Genomic DNA, 20,329 nt, shown 5'->3' with positions numbered 1-20,329 from the left:
TGGACTCAAATTCTGGATTCACCAATTCCTAGCAGTGTGATCTCTCTGAGCATCTGTTTCCTCATCTGTGAAATGAGAAGCAAAATACCATCCTGCAGGATTGTCAATGAGGCATTGTATGTATATCACTCAGCACAGTCTGAAAGTAGTAGCTTAAGCCACTCTACTTGGGAGAACACTGGATAACTCCAAGTGACTGACAGGTAGGAACACAGAGTGAGAAAAATCAAGACAGAGGGGTGAGCCAAGGGGTAAGAGAAGAGACCGAAGCATCATGAGGAAAGAGAAGAGGAGACAGAGGAAAAGCAGAGAGAAAGGACTTGCTCCTTTTTGTTCTCTAAGATAGATTTGGCAAAGACAAAAGACTCAAGGGGAAAATGAGACATTATTTTGCACCATCCAGGAGCAAGATTTTTCAAATACTCAAGCTTCTCTCTTCCAGATATTAAAGGCATAAGAAAGGGGTTATATTATCACTCCTGAATGCTAGAATACATTGATTTTGATTTTTTCTTCTAGATTTTTTTCCTTCTATTCCATCTCCCCATTTGAAGAGACAAACCTTTCTATGCTCCTATCTAGGAGATGGGTCTTACAAGCAGAAAGCACAGTTTTTCAGTTTCAAAAGCCTGGGCCAGTGGTTCTCAAAGTGTGGTCTCCAGACCACATCAGCATCACCTGGATACTTTTTAGAAAGGCAAATTCTTGGGCCCTACCCCAGACCTACTGAATCAGCACCTCTGGGGGTTGGGCTCCACGTTCTGTGTTTTAACAAGCCCTCCAGGTGACTCAGATGTAGGCTGCAGTTTGAAAACCACTGGTCTAGATCCTTAGTGAACTGGAGAGAAAAAATTGGTAAAAGATTTAGGAGAAAACATCAGGAATAACAGCAAAGCTGCTTACCTAGGTTAGAAAAATATTCTCTAGGCTGAGGCATGAGGGGAGATATAAGGGAAGTGATAATACAGAGAGGTGGTGGGGACAGGAGGAGAGGGCTGGAACTGAGTGCCAGCCTACTTTTGAGTAAGCCCCTTTGCCTATGCCAGACCATTGTGTTAGTTGCCTTCTGGTAGGTGTCTAGTGAGGACTTATGCCTGACAGCAAGCAACAGCCAGGACATTGTCTATTGGCTAACAGTCAGAGCAAAATGTTGGGTTTGTGTCCTCCCTCTTCCATATGAACAGTCCTTCCTTACAACATCCTGGAATGCTCATTAACTCTTGAGAAGGTAGGTAAGGCCCTGCACCCCTAGTGACCTGATGGTTAAGGAAGGGAGAATAAGTCCTACCCTTGATGTTGGTGGGGATGAACAGAGCCAACACAAGATTACCCCTGAACCAATGCAAGATAACACTCACTCCATTATAATTACTACTTGTGTTGGAAATTGGCACTCAGCATTTATTCCAGTCTCCTCCTGTCTGTAACAGTTGAAAGCTTAGAGAGGCTAGAAAGCTTAACTGCATTTCCCAGACTCCCTTGAAGTTGTGGATGTGCAGCTCACCAATTGCGTTGCAGAAGGCAGAAGGAAGGCAGAGGCTGTTGGCCATCTTTTCTTGGCTTGCTTGGTCAAGCTTCATGTTGGTGGCAGCAGTGGTGGCTCTTCATTCCAACTTCTACATTTCTGGAGTGCAGCAACTTCAGTGTGTTCATGAGCTCAATAGCTCCAGTGACAGCCTCCTGACCCTCTAGCCCACTAATCTGGGCCGAGGTTGTAGCTCCTGGAGGGAGGGAAATGAGGGTCTGTTCTGTGGCATTCAGGTAGACATTCCAGAAGGCTCCAGCCTATATGCTTGTTCCTTCAGTACTTCCAACTATTTCATGAGCACCAACTTCCCTGTATTAATTCCTTCTGTGCTTAAAAAACACAGTCTGAGGCTGGGCGCAGTGGCTCACACCTGTAATCCCAGTACTTTGGGAGGCCGAGGTGGGTGGATCACCTGAGGTCAGGAGTTCGAGACCAGACTGGCCAACATGACAAAACCCCGTCTCTACCAAAAATACAAAAAAAATTTAGCTGGTTGTGGTAGCAGGCACCTGTAATCCCAGCTACTCGGGAGGCTGAGGCAGGAGAATGGCTTGAACCCAGAAGGCAGAGGTTGCAGTGAGCCAAGATTGCACCATTGCACTCCAGCCTGGGTGACAGAGCAAGACTCCGTCTCAAAAAAAAAAAGGTTCCTATTTCTTACACTAAGGATATACTATTCAAATAAAAAAAAAAAATCTGCCTTGAAATTTAACTGGAGTGACAGGATGGTTGCACAGAAATGCTTATGATTTCAGAAAATCAGGCCATATGCCAAGGAGCAGTACATGCAGTCCATGTGTCAGAGGCTCAGAGGTGAAAGTGCTCACTACCCTGGCCTGGGTTAGGCTTTGGGGCAAGGTAGAACTTGAAGTAAATGTTTTCAAAGAGCAAGCAATGTGCTTTCTGGCTAGTTTTCCTGTTTCAGTTGACTTTGGCCTTGCCTTGCTCCCTGCTTCCTCTTTTCTGCCTCCATACCATTTCTTGTGTAACTCTGCTTACAGGGAACTCCCATCCATGTCTCTTAAGAACTAAGCAGACCCCTTTTTCTTTTCCTCTTTTATCAGGCTGACTCTTGTTTCAGAATACATGTCTCTGTATATTTCAAAGTAGTTTACAGTTTTCAGTAAGCATGATCATGTTGGCGTTACTTATTTCAGAATGTGAGCCCCTGTTGACTGGCAAGCATTATCCCATGTCCATGAGGACTCTCAACAATTGCTAAGTTATTTGTTAGGGGAGCTTCAAGGACCAGCTTCCACTGTCTGAAGGAGCTTCAAGAAGCTGAATGTGGCAATGTCTGCTGTCCCTACCCAAAATCTATTTGATTAGTTCTGTCCATACGGAGCAGAAATTTGAGATGATCCCTTCTGGGCCTGGAGAACCAGACTGAGACTAAACCTCCCTGAAAGAAGGAGGTTTAGTCTCTGTGTGTGAGACAGAGTCTTGTTCTGTCACCCAGGCTGGAGTGTAGTGGTGTGATCTCAGCTCACAGCAACCTCTGCGTTCTGGGTTCAAGCGATTCTCCTGCCTCAGTCTCTTGAGTAGCTGGGATTATAGTCACCTGCCACCATGCCCTGCTAATTTTTGTATTTTTAGTAGAAATGGGGTTTTGGCATGTTGGCCAGGTTGGTCTCGAACTCCTGACCTCAGGTGATCCGCCTGCCTCGGCCTCCCAAAGTGTTGGAATTACAGGCAAGAGCCACCGCGCCTGGCTGGAAGAAGCATTTTTAAATTTTCATTATTTTATTTATTTATTTATTTATTTATTTTTATTTATTTTTTGAGATGGAGTCTCACTCTGTCGCCCAGGCTGGAGTGCAGTGGCGTGATCTAGGCTCACTGCAAGCTCCGCCTCCTGGGTTCATGCCATTCTCCTGCCTCAGCCTCCCCAGTAGCTGGGACTACAGGCACCCGCCACCACGCCCAGCTAATTTTTCGTATTTTTAGTAGAGACCGGGTTTCACTATGTTGGTCAGGCTGGTCTCAAACTCTTGACCTCGTGATCTGCCTGCCTCAGCCTCCCAAAGTGCTGGGATTACAGGTGTGAGCCACAACACCTAGCCGCATGTGTCTTTATAGTAGAATGATTTATAATCCTTTGGGTATATACCCAGTAATGGGATTGCTGGGTCAAATGGTATTTCTGGTTCTAGATCCTTGAGGAATCACCACACGGTCTTTCACAATGGTTGAACTAATTTACACTCCCACCAACAGTGTAAAAGCATTCCTATTTCTGCACATCCTCTTCAGCACCTGTTGTTTCCTGACTTTTTAATGATCTCCATCCTAACTGGCGTGAGATGGTATCTCATTGTGGTTTTGATTTGCATTTCTCTGGTGACCAGTGATGATGAGCTTTTTTTCATGTGTGCTCTGGAATTGTAGCAAACCCATATTCCTCCAAAGCTACACCGGCCATGAGCATACCTAGAAGTGTGAGTTCCCAGTACCCCTTATCTAGTTGAAGGTGTTGTGAGAGTTTCTCACAGGACTGTCTGATTGGCTGTCTTTACTAAGTCACTGCATTAAAGCCTCAGCTCCTACCCAGAAAGCGCCTGTCCCTGTATTACTGTCTCCTTTTGGTGAGGTCAGAGCTGCACTTACAATCTGTTCCAACAGCTAATCCTGGAGAAAGAGAAATACTGCTTATATTAGCAGGGCTCCCAGAGAAACAGAACCAAAAGGATGTGTGTGTATACACACATAAAAATATTTATCTTAAGGAATTGGCTGATGTGATTGTGAAGGCTTGGCAAGTTCGAAATCTTACCAGGGAGGCCTTAGGAAAGCACTGCAGCTCAAGACCAAAGGCAGTCTGCCAGTGAACCCTGAAGAACTGATGTTGCAGACAAAGTCCAAAGGCAGCCTGCTGCAGAAGTTCCTCTTCGGGTGTGGGTTGGGGAGTGGGTGTGTGTCAGCCTTTTGTTCTATTCAGGCCTTCAATCAATTGGATGGGGCCAGAATAATGTTTGACCAAGTATCTGGGCATTGTGGCCCAGCCAAGTTAACAAATAAAATTTTATTAAAAAATTTTTTTTTGCCAAAGTCGCACTCTGTCACCCAGGCTGGAGTACAGTGGCGTGATCTCGGCTCACTGCAACCCCCACCCCCTGGGTTCAAGCGATTCTCCTGCCTCAGCCTCCCGAGTAGCTGGGACTACAGGCATGGGCCACCATGCCTGGCTAACTTGTATTTTTAGTGGAGACGGGGTTTCATCATGTTGCCTAGGCTGGTCTCAAATTCCCAACCTCAAGTGATCCCCCTACCTCGGCCTCCCAAAGTACTGGGATTATAGGCATGAGCCACCATGCCCGGCCTATTTTATTTTATTTTATTTATATTATATTATTTTATTTTTTATTTTATTTTATTTTTATTTTTATTTTATTTTTTGAGATGGAGTCTCACTTTGTTGCCCAGGCTGGAGTACGGTGGCACAATCTTGGCTCACTGCAACCTCCACCTCCCAGGCTCAAGCAATTCTTGTGCCTCAGCCTCCCTCAAGCTGACAGATAAAATTAACCATCACAGGGCCCTTGTTACTAAGTGACAGGGGAGAAATGTCTTGTGTTCTGGTGCTCTTCAGCCTCACCCTGCCTCTGCCACAGTCACTTCCTTACAGGTTCCCCCTGAGTCTCTCTTCTCCCAACTCCAGGAACCTGATATGGCTTCCCTTGGGGTCATGTATGAAATGGTAGGATGGAAGAGGGGCGCTGGGCTGGAAGTTAGCTAGAGGAATGCTGGCCTCAAAATCTGCTCTTCTTACTAATTTCCAGCCTGTATCTTTGGGCCAAGCCAGAGAACTCTCTTTTCCTTCAGGGTTACTTCTACCACGACTTTCCACCCACTGCTTGCGGAAGACGTTTTCCCAGGCTTCACCAACATCTTCTTCCTGGAGTCTAAGTTCCGCTAACCGCTGTCCTTCCAGCTGGCCAGCCCCAGCAGCCCCTAGCACACGTCCAAAGCCTCCTGAATCCACATGTGTGGTTGAGTTGAGCCATGGTGACATTAGTCATATTTTTTGTTGATTGAAAACAAGGGTAAGCTGTAACCAAGGCCTCACTGTGGTTTTTGACTTAATTGTTGCTCACTAACTATAACAAGAAGGCTATAAAAAGGACCAAAATAGAAACTGTGTATATAGTAAGAGTAGAAGGCTGGGAGACCAGAGTCTTTCTCTTCAGTAATACAAAGTGGTTTGTCTCCTTCCGTGGAAAGAAGCCATGTACACATCCTCCTCAATGTCGCCTGAGTAATTCCTGACTTTTTTCTTTTAAATAACAGCTTTATTGAGATATAATTCACGTTCCATACAATTCATCCATTTAAAATGCACAATTCAATGGTTTTTACTATTTGGTTTCACAAAATTGTGCAACCATCAGCACAAACAACTTCAGAACATTTTAATCACCACCAAAAGAAACCTCATCCCCAAAAGCTGTCGTTCCCATTTCCGCCCAAACTCCCCAGGCCCTAGCCAACCACTAATCTGCCTTCTGTCTCTGTGGATTTACCTATTTTGGATATTTTATATAAGTGGAATCATACAATACATGGCTCTGGGTACACCTGTAATCTCAACACTTTGGGATGCCAAGGTGGGAGGATCACGTGAGGTCAGAAGTTCAAGACCAGCCTGAGCAACATAGCAAGACCTCCCCCAAAATACACAGTTCTGACTGATTTTTATAAAGGTGAAATAAGTTTAGATTTTGTCATGATAGCAAGATAACCAAACCAAGCACTCACTTCCCAAGGATAGCTGGTCACATTGCTCATCTTAATGGAATAAGCAGAAAAGCAGCTAAGCAGTAACAAAGAAATACTGGTTACATGTAAATTTGACTTACAATCAAAGGAGGTCCTAAGAGGAGTGTGGCGGCCAAGGCATTTAGAATCACATGGAGAGCCTGTTGAACAGTTCAGTCTAGCAACCCAGGTGGCAAATTTTCTGGAGTCCAGTTGTATCTTTTAAGGTATGTTTCTTAGGGAATTCTCTTATACCTTGCAATTTTCTTCCAAAGGGAGATATGATAAGTATGAAATAGACATTTTGTTTGTTTCCATATCTTGATTGATTAAGAGAAGGCTGTAGAATGTGTAAAATCAACATGCACTTTAGGGGGATCACAACATCAGAGCCTGAACCAAGGACCAAGAGTCTAAATCTTGCTATCCTACAATATGGTCTACTTGGTAAATTATAAGCAAGAAAGTGCCACAAATTAAACTAAGTGCCTCGAAATGGCAAGACAAGCTAGCTATTTAAAACAAAATACTAATTAGCCAGCTTTCAAATTGCTTTTCTCTGGATGCTGGGTTATGGTTTTGCTTTCTCAAAGTTTGAGAATTATAAAATGTTGCTTTAAAAGAAATGTAACATGGCCAGGCACGGTGGCTCATGCCTATAATCCCTGCACTTTGGGAGGCTGAGGTGGGGAGATCACTTGAGTCCTGGAGTGACAGGGAAACGTGGTGAAAACCCATTTCTACCAAAAATACAAAAATGCCGAAAGAAAAAAAAATTAGCTGGGCATGGTGGTGTGCACCTGTAATCCCAGCTACTCAGGAGAATGCGTTGGGAGAATCACCTGAGCCCAGGAAATCAAGGCTGCAGTGAACCATGATCGCACCACTACACTCCAGCCAGGGCAAAAGAGTAACACCCTGTCTCAAAACAAAAAAAAAGGTAACATAAGAACTGAAGGATCCTTTGGTGAGTATATGAGGACCTGCATGTCTGACAAAGCTCACTACAGGCCAGCCCATTGGAAAAAGGTACTGAAAATAAGCAAACTTGAGCTTGAGGAGAAAGAATGACTGAGTTTATGTAATAGCAATGACTGAAGTGAGAGAGAAAAGGGACGAAAAGGGTGGAGAATGTCCCTGAGAGTGGCTTGTTCCAAGCCACTGCTTGGAAGTTATATCCTCTCTCAATAAAGTACTCCAATTAGAGTCCCATGAGAAAATGCCATATTACTTTCTGGGATAGCCGCATGCTTGGTCAAAGAGGAATGAAGAAAATAAATCCTTTCAATTAAACTAGTAGCGCTGGTGGGTGCAGTGGTACATGCCTGTAATCCTAGTGCACTGGGAGGCTGAGGCAGGAGGATTACTTGAGCCCAGGAGTTCCAGGATACAGTAAGCTAAGATCGTCCACTGCACTGCCTGGGTGACAGGTGAGAATTTGTCTCTAAAAAAAAATATAAATAAAAATATAAATTGGCTGGACGTGGTGGCTTATGCCTGTAATCCCAGCACTTTGGGAGGCCAAGGTGGGTGGATCACTTGAGGTCAGGAGTTCAAGACCAGCCTGGCCAACATGGTGAAACCCCATCTCTACTAAAAATACAAAAATTAGCTGGCTTTGGTGGTGTGTGCCTGTAATCCCAGCTACTTGGGAGGCTGAGGCATGAGAATCGCTTGAACCCAGGAGGCAGAGGTTGCAATGAGCCGAGATTGCACCATCGCACTGTAGCCTGGATGAGACAGAGTGAGACTCTGTCTCAAAAGAAAAAATAAATAAAATAACAATAATAAACAAGTAGATGAATATAGATTCTAATAGAGGAAAAAATTAGATCATGGTAATCACTGTACATACCACCTTACACTGTTTTATAATCTCTCACTTGTGATAGCTTTATCTCCTCATCTGCGTTTCAATTTTTTTTTTTTTTCGAGACAGAGTCTCACTCTGTTGCCCAGGCTGGAGTACAGTGGAGGGATCTCAGCTCATTGCAACCTCCCCATCCTGGGTTCAAGTGATTCTCCTGCCTCAGCCTCCCAAGTGGCTAGGATTACAGGCACTTGCCACCATGCCTGGCTAATTTTTGTGTTTTTTTGTAGAAATGGGTTTCACCATATTGACAAAGGTGGTCTTGAACTCATGACCTCAAGTGATCCACCTGCCTTGGCCCCCCAAAATGCTGGGATTGCAAGTGTGATAGCCACTGTGCCTGGCCTGCATCTGCATTTTAATCTGGAAGATATGATTGTACATTTTTCTTTCCTGCTATTCCCCATGGCACCTAGAATACAGGGTCAGAGGGCACTCATCCACTGCTGGCCGGTGGGTTGAAGCAAGGAAGCTACACAGAGCAGCGAATAGGCAGGCAGAGAACAGACAAGGGGCAAAAAGAAAATTTCCAACAAATTTCAAAACCAACTTGCAGCTTATCAATACTTGATTGTAGCACCTTGATATCTATTCTTAGGCCCAGAAACTTTTTAGAAATTAATACCATGAAAGTGTTACACATTTTCATGAACTAAAGCAATGTCACAGTTTTATAGGGAGTTTATATTCTAGGAAACGATTTGTGTAATTCTTTGAACATCTAGAAATTTTCTTTTTATTGGGTGGATGCAAAGGTGTTAAATGAGGTTGAATATATTGACCAGAAAAGGAAATATTTCAGTCCTTTGTTGAAGAAGAATTTTCTCATACTGGAAAGAAAAAAAAAAAGAAGAAACTTCAAAAACTTCATGCTGCTTTCTGAAGTACTCCAGCCAAAGAAAATAATGCAGGTATCAAGTTGGATTAGCTCAGATGACTACAGAATGGTGAGTACATTCAGATATGGGAGATTATGATAAATAGAGGGATTAGTATCTGCCCAAAAGAGAAGGTGGATGCTAGGGCCCAGAGTGCGGAGGCTTTGAACCACAGAAGCAAAAGAAATACAAGATAAACCCAAAATCAAAATTGGAAAGTGGAAATTAGAGGATCTTGTGAAATGTTTGATTATTTGAAGTCCCTCTCCTCCCTGCTGCAATGTCCTGGCCAGCAATTCCTCAATGACTCTCATCTTGAGATGCTCAAGAGAATAACAAGGGACTGGGCACAGTGGCATGTGCCTGTAGTCGCAACTACTTGGGAGTAGGTGGGAGGATGGCTCCAGCCCACGAGTTAGAGGCTGTAGTGCACTGAATAGCCACTGCACTCCAGTCTGGACAACAGAGCAGGAGTGTTATGTTGAAATTAAAAAAAAAAAAAAAAAAGTGCCTGGGCTTGGTGGCTCACACCTGTAATCCTAGCACTTTGGGAGGCTGCCGCAGGCAGAATTCAAGACCAACCAGGGCAACATAATGAGACCTCGTCTCTACAAAAAATACAAAAATTAGCCAGGTGTGGTAGTCCCAGCTACTAGGGTGGCCGAGGTTGGAGGATCACCTGAGCCCGAAAGGTCAAGGCTGCAGTGAGCCATGATTGTGCTACTGCACTCCAACCTGGGTGATGGGGTGAGATCCTGCCAAAAAAAAAAAAAAAAAAAAACAGAGAGAGAGAGAGAATGACCAGGGAACTATTTATTTAAAAAGTCAGCTGTCAGATGCCAGGGCTCAGCTCAAACCTACTGAATCTGGGACACATTTTCTAGTACTGATATTTTTTAAAAAACACACCAGATGGGGTGGCATGGTGGCTCATGCCTGTAATCCCACCACTTTGGGAGGCCAAGGTGGGTGGATCACCTGAGGTCAGGAGTTCAAGACCAGCCTGGCCAACATGGTGAAACCCCATCTCTACCAAAAACACAAAAATTAGCCAGGTGTGAGGGCAGGCACCTGTAATCCCAGCTACTTGGGAGGCTCAGGCAGAAGAATCGCTTGAACCCAGGAGGCAGAGGTTGCAGTGAGCTGAGATTATGCCATTGCACTCCAGTCTGGGTGACAAGAGCGAGACTCTGTCTCAGGAAAAAAAAAAAAAAAAAGCACACCAAGTGATTCTGATGCAGTTGGGGGTCTCTGGATCATTGCTTTCAGTAACGCTAAAGTAGACCATTGTTATGGACTGAATCGTGTCCACCTAAAATCCATATGTTGAATCCCTAACCCCAATGTGACTGTATTTGGAAATGGAGCCTTTGGGAGATAATTTGGTTTTAATGAGGTCATGGTGGGGGAGTCGTGGTATTGGAATTAGTCCCCTTATAAGAGGAAGAGAGACCAGTGCTCTCTCTCCACTAAGAGAGAATACAGCAAGAAGGTGGTGTCTACAAGCCAGAAAGAGACTCCATACCCAGAACCAAATCACTGGGCTCTTTGATCTTGGACTTCCCAGCCTCCAGAACGGTAAGAAATAAATGTCTATTGTTTAAGCCACCCAGTCTATGGTATTTTGTTATGAAAGCCCAAGTTGATGAATACAACCAGCCATTAGGTAGATATATAAAGTTGGCTGGGGGCAGTGGCTCACGCCTGTAATCCCAGCACTTTGGGAGGCCAAGGCGGGGGGATCACCTGAGGTCAGGAGTTTGAGACCAGCCTCAACATGGAGAAACCCCATCTCTACTAAAAATACAAAATTAGCCAGGCGTGGTGGTGCATGCCTATAATCCCAGCTACTCGGGAGGCTGAGGGAGGAGAATTGTTTGAACCTGGGAGGCGGAGGTTGCAGTGAGCCGAGATCGTGCCATTGCACTCCAGCCTGGGCAACAAGAGTGAAACTCTGTCTCAAAAAAGAAAAAAAAAAAAAAAGAGTCATCCCCACTCTATAATGCCCGGGAAAGCAGCAGCCATCACAACACGGAGTTTTTCAAGTAGCTTAAGGTCATATTCTGTACACAAGTTCAAACTATATCATGCTAGCCTCTGGGAAGCTCAGGTGTAGATACTGAGGAGAGTGTCTAAGTCATTATTGGGTAGGAATGGATTTTGCAAAAATAAACTCTTCATTGAAACTTTGTCCTAGGCAGACTCCCTATTTCTTTTTGTGGCACTTAACATCTTTTTCTCCTTATGATTCATCTGTGTACATGCTTTCTTCACCACTGACCACGTGCTTCAAGAAGGCAGCACCATGACTGATCCATTTCTGTAGCCTGGGAATTTAACATTAAGCACTCTTTTTTTTGAGACAGAGTCTTGCTCTGTCACCCAAGCTGGAGTGCTATGGTGCGATCTTGGCTCACTGCAACCTCCGACTTCCTGGTTCAAGTGATTTACCTGCCTCAGCCTCCCAAGTAGCTGGGGTTACAGGCATGTGCCACCACACCCAGATAATTTTTGTATTTTTAGTAGAGACAGGGTTTCACTGTGTTGGCCAGGATGGTCTCGAACTCCTGATCTCATCATCTGCCTGCCTCGGCCTCCCAAAGCGCTGGGATTACAGGCGTGAGCCACTGCATCTGGCCTACACTAAGCACTCTTAAAGAGATAGGGACTCTTAAAAAACAAAACAAAACAAAAAAACATAACCACAATAACATTCTCAAACCTAAAATAATAAACCATAAATATGAACAGACATTCAGTCAGTATTCAAATTTTCCCAACTGTCTCATGAAGAGTATTTTTGTTTTTGTTTTCTGAATCAGGATCCAAATAAAGCCCATACGCCGAATTTGCATTTGTATGATATGGCTCTCATCTCTTTAACCTAAAAATTCCCTTTCTTTTTCCATCTTGCACCCTTGTTGTTGTTATAAAAGCCAGATCATTTGTACTGTAGAGATTTCCATATTTTAGATTTTTTTGATTTTCTTCTAACTTTTCTGTGGTATCAGATTCCCTTAACATGTTCCCAAATAAGGTCCTTTTTTGGGAGGGAGCAAAAGAGTTGCTGCACTGCTTACCATTGTGGCATAACAAATTATCCAAAAACTCAGTAGTTTAAGCAACTTTTAAATTTTGCTCATAATTTTATGGGTCAGGAATTTGGGAAGGGAATCCGGGACACTTCATGGTGTCTGGGACCTTAGTTGGGGCTAAAACTCAAACTGTACACACACTAATGTCAATATTACAACTACAACATAGAATGCAGTTTTAGATTTCTTTGACATTTGTTACAGGCTGAACTGTGTCTCCTCCCTGCCCTTGCTGCCCCCCGCCAAATTAATACGTTGAAGTATCTCAGAATGTGACTGTATTTGGAGATAGGATCTTCAAAGACATAATGAAGGTTAAATGAGCTCTCTATGGTAGGCTCTAATTCAACATGACTACTGTCTTTTTTCTTTTTTTTTTGAGATGGAGTCTTGCTCTGTTGCTCATTGCAACCTCCACCTCCTGGGTTCAAGCAATTCTCCTGCCTCAGCCTCCTGAGTATCTGGGACTACAGATATGCACCATCATGCCTGGCTAATTTTTGTATTTTTAGTAGAGACAGGGTTTCACCATGTTGGGCAGGATGATCTCAATCTCTTGAATTTGTGATCCACCCACCTCGCCTTCCCAAAGTGCTGGGATTCCAGGTGTGAGCTGACTAGTGTCTTTATAAGAAGAGATGAGGACACTTCCCTTATGCACAGAGGGAAGACCATGTGAAGACACAGGGAGAAGGCAGTCATCTACATGCTGAGGAGATGGGTATCAGAAGAAACCAATACTGCCCAAAGCTTGACCTTGGACACCTAACCTCTGGAACCGTACAGAAGCCAATTTCTGTTGTTTGAGCCACCAAGTGTGTGGTGCTTCTTATGGCAGCCCCAGCAAACTAATATACTGTTTCTGTTCATCTTTCGGCTATATTACAGTAGAGATAGTCAGCTTACTGTATTTTAAAGTTACTTAAAATAATTCCTCTCTGTAAAATTAAATCACTAATTCAATACACAATTACATTTATTTGTTTCAATTGCATTCAGTTTTTAGGAATTTATTTTTTGCCCCTATCTTTATTACAATTTATTTGTAATAAATGAACTGTTGCCCAGGGTGGAGTGCAATGGAGCCACCTCTGCAACCCTTGCCTCCTAGCCTCACTTCAGCTTCCCAAGTAGCTGGGAGTACAGGTACCTGCCACTACACCCAGTTAAATTTTTTATTTTTTTGTAGAGACGGGGTTTCACCATCTTGCCCAGGCTGGTCTTGAGCTCCCGGGCTCAAGCGATCCACCCGCCTCGGCCTCCCAAAGTATTGAGATTATAGGCGTGAGCCACTGTGCCCAGTCCATCTTTATTAAATTTTGTTTTATAATTATGTAAAACATATCCAGCCAGGCGCAGTGGCTCTTGCCTGTAATCCCAGCACTTTGGGAGGCCGAGGCGGGTGGATCATGAGGTCAGGAAATTGAGACCATCCTGCCTAACATGGTGAAACCCCGTCTCTACTAAAAATACAAAAAATTAGCCGGGCATGGTGGCACGCACCTGTAGTCCCAGCTACTCGGGAGGCTGAGGCAGGAGAATTGGTTGAACCAGGGAGGTAGAGGTTGCAGTGAGCTGAGATTGCACCATTGCACTCCAGCCTGGGCAACAGAGCAAGACTCTCAAAAAACAAACAAACAAACATATCCATGATTCCAATGTTAAACCTACAAAATGAGGCACATTCAGGGAAGACAAGTCTAGCTTCCATTTTTCTCCCTGCTACTCTCTTCCCTCATCTCCTAGATAACAATTTTTACTGGGGTTTGACTTATAACCACTTTTAAAATATATATTTATTTATTTTTTGAGACAGAGTCTCACTCTGTCACCTACCACAATCTCAGCTCACTGCAACCTCCACCTCCCAGGTTCGAGAGATTCTCATGCCTCAGTCTCCCATAGTAGCTGGGATTACAGGTGCCCAACACCAAGCCTCGCTAATTTTTGTATTTTTAGTAGAGATGGGGTCTTGCCATGTTGGCCAGGCTGGTCTTGAACTCCTGACATCAGGTGATCCGCCCACCTCAGCCTCCCAAAGTGCTGGGATTACAGGCGTGAGCTACCATGCCTGGCCTCCAGGTTTTTTAAAAAGGTATATACATATATGTAGTTGTATTTCTCCTTCTTAGATAGCATACTCTATACACCATTCTGCACTTTGGTTTTTTCACTTAATATACACCATAGGTCATATTAATACACGGACCTACTCATTCCTTTTTAAGCTGCACAATATTTCTTGTGTAGATGTCCTCTATGTCCTCTATAAGTGGACATTTGCATTTTTTCTAATCTTTTGCTATTACATAAAGTGTGCATGTAGTGTTCTTGCATGTCTGAGACTTTAGGATGAAATCTGATTAATCTGCCAGGGTCTACATCTACCCTTGTCTCAAAGTGGGCTATTTTTATAACTTATCCTGATTGTTAAGGTATTACATTTTTCATTTTTTCTTATCTCACTTTGCAGGAGAAATAGAGTATGAATAACTCGAGCTCCCATATTCAAAATAACAGGCATCGAGGGGCTTTTGAAGAAGAAAAAAAAAAAAAAGCGGCCGGGCGCAGTGGCTCAAGCCTGTAATCCCAGCACTTTGGGAGGCCAAGACGGGTGGATCACGAGGTCAGGAGATCGAGACCATCCTGGCTAACACGGTGAAACCCCGTCTCTACTAAAAAATACAAAAAAAAAAAACTAGCCGGGCGAGGTGGCGGGCGCCTGTAGTCCCAGCTACTCGGGAGGCTGAGGCAGGAGAATGGTGTAAACCCGGGAGGCGGAGCTTGCAGTGAGCTGAGATCCGGCCACTGCACTCCAGCCCAGGCGACAGAGTGAGACTCCGCCTCAAAAAAAAAAAAAAAAAAAAGCAACAATCGACGTTTCTGTGGGTTACTATTCAGCAACCTGTGGTCCACCTCCAACCTCCACCAAGAAGGCCAGTCAACGATTATATAAATACCTCTAGTTTCGTATTCCATAGATTTGCCCTACCTAGATCTACAAAAGAAGTGAGACTACATCTCCTTAGGCAGCATCTTACCATTGCTGTGAGTTGAGGCACCTGCTCCATTCACTTACGTATTCAACAAATATTTTATAAATGTGTACTATGTACCACATGTTGTGCCAGCTGCTGAAGACGAAGCAGTGGGTGAGACAAAACCAGTATCCATCCTCCTGCAGCTCAGACAGTGGCTCTTAGTGTCTGTGATTGGCTGAGGCCGCCATTTTTGTTCAACACATGAAAGACCACTTAGATATTCTTTCCCAAAGACCTCACAGCCTCAAAAATACCAAAATACCACCATCTTCCCAAGGTGAACACTAGACTGTGAGTTTCTCCTCATTTTATGGAAAGTGATGGGAAAAGGCCCAGATGATTTTGCAATACTCCTGGTGCTTCATTCTCAGGGGCAAAATTGGGCATAAAACCTCGGTATCTAGATTGTGTCTCCAAAGGAACCAATTGCTCTAATTCTGATAATCTTTTTTTTTTTTTTTCCTGAGACAGGGTCTTGCTCTGTCGCCCAAGCTGGAGTGCAGTGGCATGATCTCGGCTCACTGCAAGCTCCGCCTCCTGGGTTTAAGCGATTCTCATGCCTCACCCTCCAGAGTAGCTGGAATTACAGGTACACACCACCACACCCAGCTAATTTTTGTATTTTTGGTAGAGACAGGGTTTCATCATGTTTTCCAGGCTGGCTTCAAACTCCTGGCCTCAAGCAATCCACTCACCTTGGTCTCCCGAAGTGCTGAGATTACAAGCATAAGCCTCCGTGCCCAGCCGACATGCCTGTTCTGAATAAATCATGTTTCATGATTGCAAATTTTGCATTTATTTTGTGCTGGACTCCCAAGTTCTTTTATAACAAACAATAGTCACCATTTATTAAATATTAACTAGGTTCCACTAAGGCATCCAGGTTAAGCCCTTTACACTAAATCATGTAGTCTTCCCAATTATAAGTACCATCATGATAGCCATTGTATAGAGGAGAACACTGAGGCTTAGAGAGGGTCAGTAAAATTCCTGAGGTCACACATCTAATAAGAGCAGACATGATTAGAGAAGTCACATCAAGGGAGGTACAGAAGTCTCTGGCATGATGAATAAACTATAGCTCAAGTATTAATAGTAATCACTAACTTCTTTTTTCTTTTTTTTTTTTTTGAGACGGAGTCTCTGTTGCCCAGGTTGGAGTGCAGTGGCACAATCTCGGCTCACTGCAACCTCCACCCCCCAGGTTCAAGTGATTCCCCTGCCTCAGCCTCTAGAGAAACTGGGATTACAGTGCCCACCACCATGCCTAGCTAATTTTTGTATTTTTAGTAGAGATGGGATTTTGCCATGTTGGTCATGCTGGTCTCAAACTTCTGACCTCAGGTGATCCTCCCATATTGGCCTCCCACAGTGCTGGCATTGCAGACGTGAGCCACTGTGCCCAGCCCATAATCACTAACTTCTATTGAGCATTTACTATTGCGCCAGGTACTAAGTGCTTTACATGTATTTATTAGAAGGGAAAAAGGTTCTTCCTCATCCCTTATGTTTCCTTCCATGTGGAAGAAGCTTCTCTGGCATGAGATTTCCGACCTGTCTCCCTGCTCTTTGACTCACTCCTGCCCAGGAGGGTGATGGTGGTGGCAAAGAGGGTGGTACAGAAAGAGGAGCAACTTCTCAATGGTGAGCCTGGGGAGGAACTGGAGATGCATAGCTCAGCCCATCTCTGTCCTCTTGGCAGCCATCCTCCTCCAGAGCATGCTTTAGGCTCTGCTCTCCCAGGCTCCACTGTTTACAGGGACAGTTTCCAACTGGGAGGCATGCCTGAGCCTGCATGGGTACCCTGCCTAATTCTGGCATTCACTCACCCACAAATGTAAGCTATGGACTCCTATATAAAATGTATCAGTGATAAAGTTGATATTTTGATCCCATTTGCTTTTTTTTTTTTTTTTTTAGACGGCTCTTGCCCAGGCTGGAGTGCAGTGGGGCGATCTCAGTTCACTGCAAGCTCTGCTTCCTGGGTTTAAGCAATTCTACTGCCTCAGCCTTCCAAGTAGCTGGGATTACAGGTGTGCACCACCACACCCAACTAATTTTTGTATTTTCAGTAGAGACAGGGTTTCTCCATGTTGTCCAGGCTGGTCTTGAATTCCTGACCTCAAGTGATCTGCCTGCCTTGGCCTCCCAAAGTGCTGGGATTACAGGAGTGAGCCACTGCTCCCGGCCAATCCCATTTGTTTTTATTTCTCCTTGCCCAGCTCTTAATTACTCAGAACTTGGGAAGGGAAGAGAGGTTTCCTCTATTATGTTGTCTTGGATCTCCAAACTATTAACTCATTTAATCCTAACAAAAATTCCATTAGAGGACAGGGAGCAATGGCTCATGCCTGTATTCCTAGCACTTTGAGAGGTGTAGTTCGGAGGATCTCTTGAGGCCAGGAATTCGAGACCATCCTGGGGAACATAGTGAGACCCTGTCTCTACTAAAAATACAGAAAATTAGAAAAAAGAATTCCATTAGAAAAGTACTCTTATTACCCTCTCAGCTGAGGAAACTGAGCATTTGGCCTTTTGGTTGAAATACAAATATTTGCTCTCAGTCCAGGATCAGATGAAATTAAAGCATATAAGAGTGTTTGCAAACTGTTAAAGCTATGTATACAGAAGGCAATGAGGGTGGTGGTTCTAGCTTTGACAGCCACTGGCAGTAGGACTCTGAGCAAGTGCTTTCCGGACTTTAGTTCCTTTATCAGGAAAGCGAGGGGTCAGACGGGCTGATCTGTGCAGATCTTTCCTGTTCTAACGCCTGTGACCACAAATCAGTGATGACTAGCCATTGACTGTTTTCTCCTGGCTTCCTCTGCGTCATTGAGGACTTTTGGATGCTGACTTTTCCCGACTGAGCTAGGCCCAGTCCCTGGGGAACACATGCCACCTGAAACTCCCCCTCGTTGAATGGGCTGGGCTCAGTCATCTGAGGTTTGCTGCTTGGTTGCCTTTGGTTGCTGCAGCAACATAACACACGCCCACACTTCCGTTTCTGAGAGTGCCATGAAGGCTGATCTCCTCCTGTCGGCCACAGGGGCTCCCCCAGGCCCTGCCGCTCGCAGTACTTCCTGGCTTCTTCACAAGGCCACACGAGGGGAGGGGAAAAGAAACCCCAATCATTCCTGGGGAGTTGTGGGAGTTGAATTGAATACTTTCATAGAAAAAAAAAAGAAGCACATCTCCATTAGGTCAGCATTAAGGGGCTAAAATCTCAAGAGATTCAGACTCAATATTAAGAGACTGATTTGGCCAGGTGCAGTGGCTCATACCTGTAATCCCAACACTTCGGGAGGCCGAGGTGGGCAGATCACCTGAGGTCAGGAGTTTGAGACCAGCCTGGGCAACAGGGGAAACACCGTCTCTGCTAAAATTAGTCGGGTGTGGTGGCAGGCACCTGTAATCCCAGCTACTTGGGAGGCTGAGGCAGGAGAATCGCTTGAACCTGAGAGGTGGAGGTTACAGTGAGCCAAGATTGTGCCACTGCACTCCAGCCTGGGTGACAGAGTGAGACTCTATCTCAAAAAAAAAGAGAGACCGATTTAGAACAGTGTTTGTGAACAGGATTTCTGCTTGCTGACACTGTTGGAAGAGCCTGTGTTTTTGAAATGATTGACATCATGAAATCTAGTTTGGTCACCAGGATATGGGGTTGACAAAGACCTTGTGGCAGGCCTTTACTATAAGTTTCATCTAATTCTGAAATTCAGTGGTTTCACACCGGAAGCGAGCAAAATAACAAAGAACAGAAAGTGGAAAAAACATTCTGCCCTAGTGGAAACTATCTTTTGCCCACCTGCATTCCTGCAAAATAGCAGTCAAATTAGCCCAGATACCTACCTTCAAGGGGGTCCCCAGATGGTTTATCTCCCAAAGGGATTTTGTTGATGAATTTGATGCCCCAGTTATTCAGAAGAGAGTTCTAAAGGCATTGTTAGGGGAACCTGAGGTTGTTTCTCTCTGCCTCCATAACAAAATAGCTCACTCTTTTGTACACCTGAATAAAGAAACTACACTGGGATCAGGAAATAAGGGCAGAGCCAGGACAAATTCTGAACCAACGCAAGAAAACCTTTAAATGCAATTGCCAGGATAGCTCTCCCATTGAGAGGAACAGGATGTGTGCTGGCTTTAGCCAAGAGGAATGGGCGAGATAAGATGAGCACAGGTTTTGAACACGCAAAAGGGTGAGGCGACCAGAGGGAAAAGGCGAGCAGCCAGGTTAAGAGGACTCCTCTGTCCTTCTGACCCTTGCCCTCACAGGACCTGCTCCCACCAGCAACCAGCTGACACTTCCTCACTTAGGTGGGGGACTGAGGCTGTGGCCCTTGATGGCATTGTTCCCAGAATGGAAAATGTGGGTGTTGGCAACCATATCAAAGGCCTCTGATTGTTTAGAAACCTTTACGGCTCTGATCACCAGACCGCAAAGCCCAAGGGCCGTTCAAGGCCTGTGGAAACTTTGGAACAATAGACTTGGCCCCCTGCCTATCTGTTTTTGTGGCTTTCTGAAGGAGGTAGACGGGATCTCCAGCTACTCTATGCTCCAGCCCAATCATCAACCTATCAATCTTCTTCAAGCCAGTTCTCACAAGCCAGTACTGGTTAGAGATCGGAGCTGAGATGAGTGCACTCTGCTCTTTAGAAACCGAGACTAGACTGAAATGAAGGAGGTACCGGATCAGCGTACAAAGTCCAGTGGGTGCCAAAAACTCAGTAACCATGATAAACAAAAAAGGCAATCATTTAAAAAATAAAATTAATACAAAATTATCCATGATGAACAAAATATCAAAAATTTTAAAAGAACTGCACTAAAGTATGTATCTTGTTTACTGAGTTTTTTGGCGGCCCCTTAAATTTTGCACCATGGGCCCAGCATGGTGGCTCACACCTATAATCTCAGCACTTTGGGAGGCCGAGGTGGGTGGATCACCTGAGGTCAGGAGTTCAGGACCAGCCTAGCCAACACGGTGAAACCTGTCTCTGCTAAAAATACAAATATCAGCTGGCTGTGGTGGCACACACCTGTAATCCCAGCTACTCGGGAGGCTGAGGCAGGAGAATCGGCTTGAACCTGGGAGGCAGAGGTTGCAGTGAGCCGAGATGGTGCCACTGCACTCCAGCCTGGGCGACAGAGCAAGACTCCATCT

At 44.7% G+C, this 20,329-nt stretch overlaps 1 long non-coding RNA gene across 1 annotated transcript in view; it reads right to left on the bottom strand.

The window, feature by feature from the left end:
- Window positions 1–1,380: 1,380 nt before the first annotated feature.
- LOC105501709 overlaps window positions 1,381–20,329 on the bottom strand; it is a 20,646-nt gene continuing 1,697 nt past the window's right edge. Inside the window, exon 2 of the long non-coding RNA XR_001000226.1 lies at window positions 1,381–1,721. This is a non-coding gene — a long non-coding RNA (uncharacterized LOC105501709). The remainder of the gene's footprint in view (window positions 1,722–20,329) is intronic.

Source organism: Colobus angolensis, unplaced genomic scaffold (genome assembly GCF_000951035.1).
Source record: "Colobus angolensis palliatus isolate OR3802 unplaced genomic scaffold, Cang.pa_1.0 Scaffold74, whole genome shotgun sequence".
NCBI lineage: Eukaryota > Metazoa > Chordata > Mammalia > Primates > Cercopithecidae > Colobus > Colobus angolensis.
This window is presented reverse-complemented; position numbering and strand designations above follow the sequence as displayed.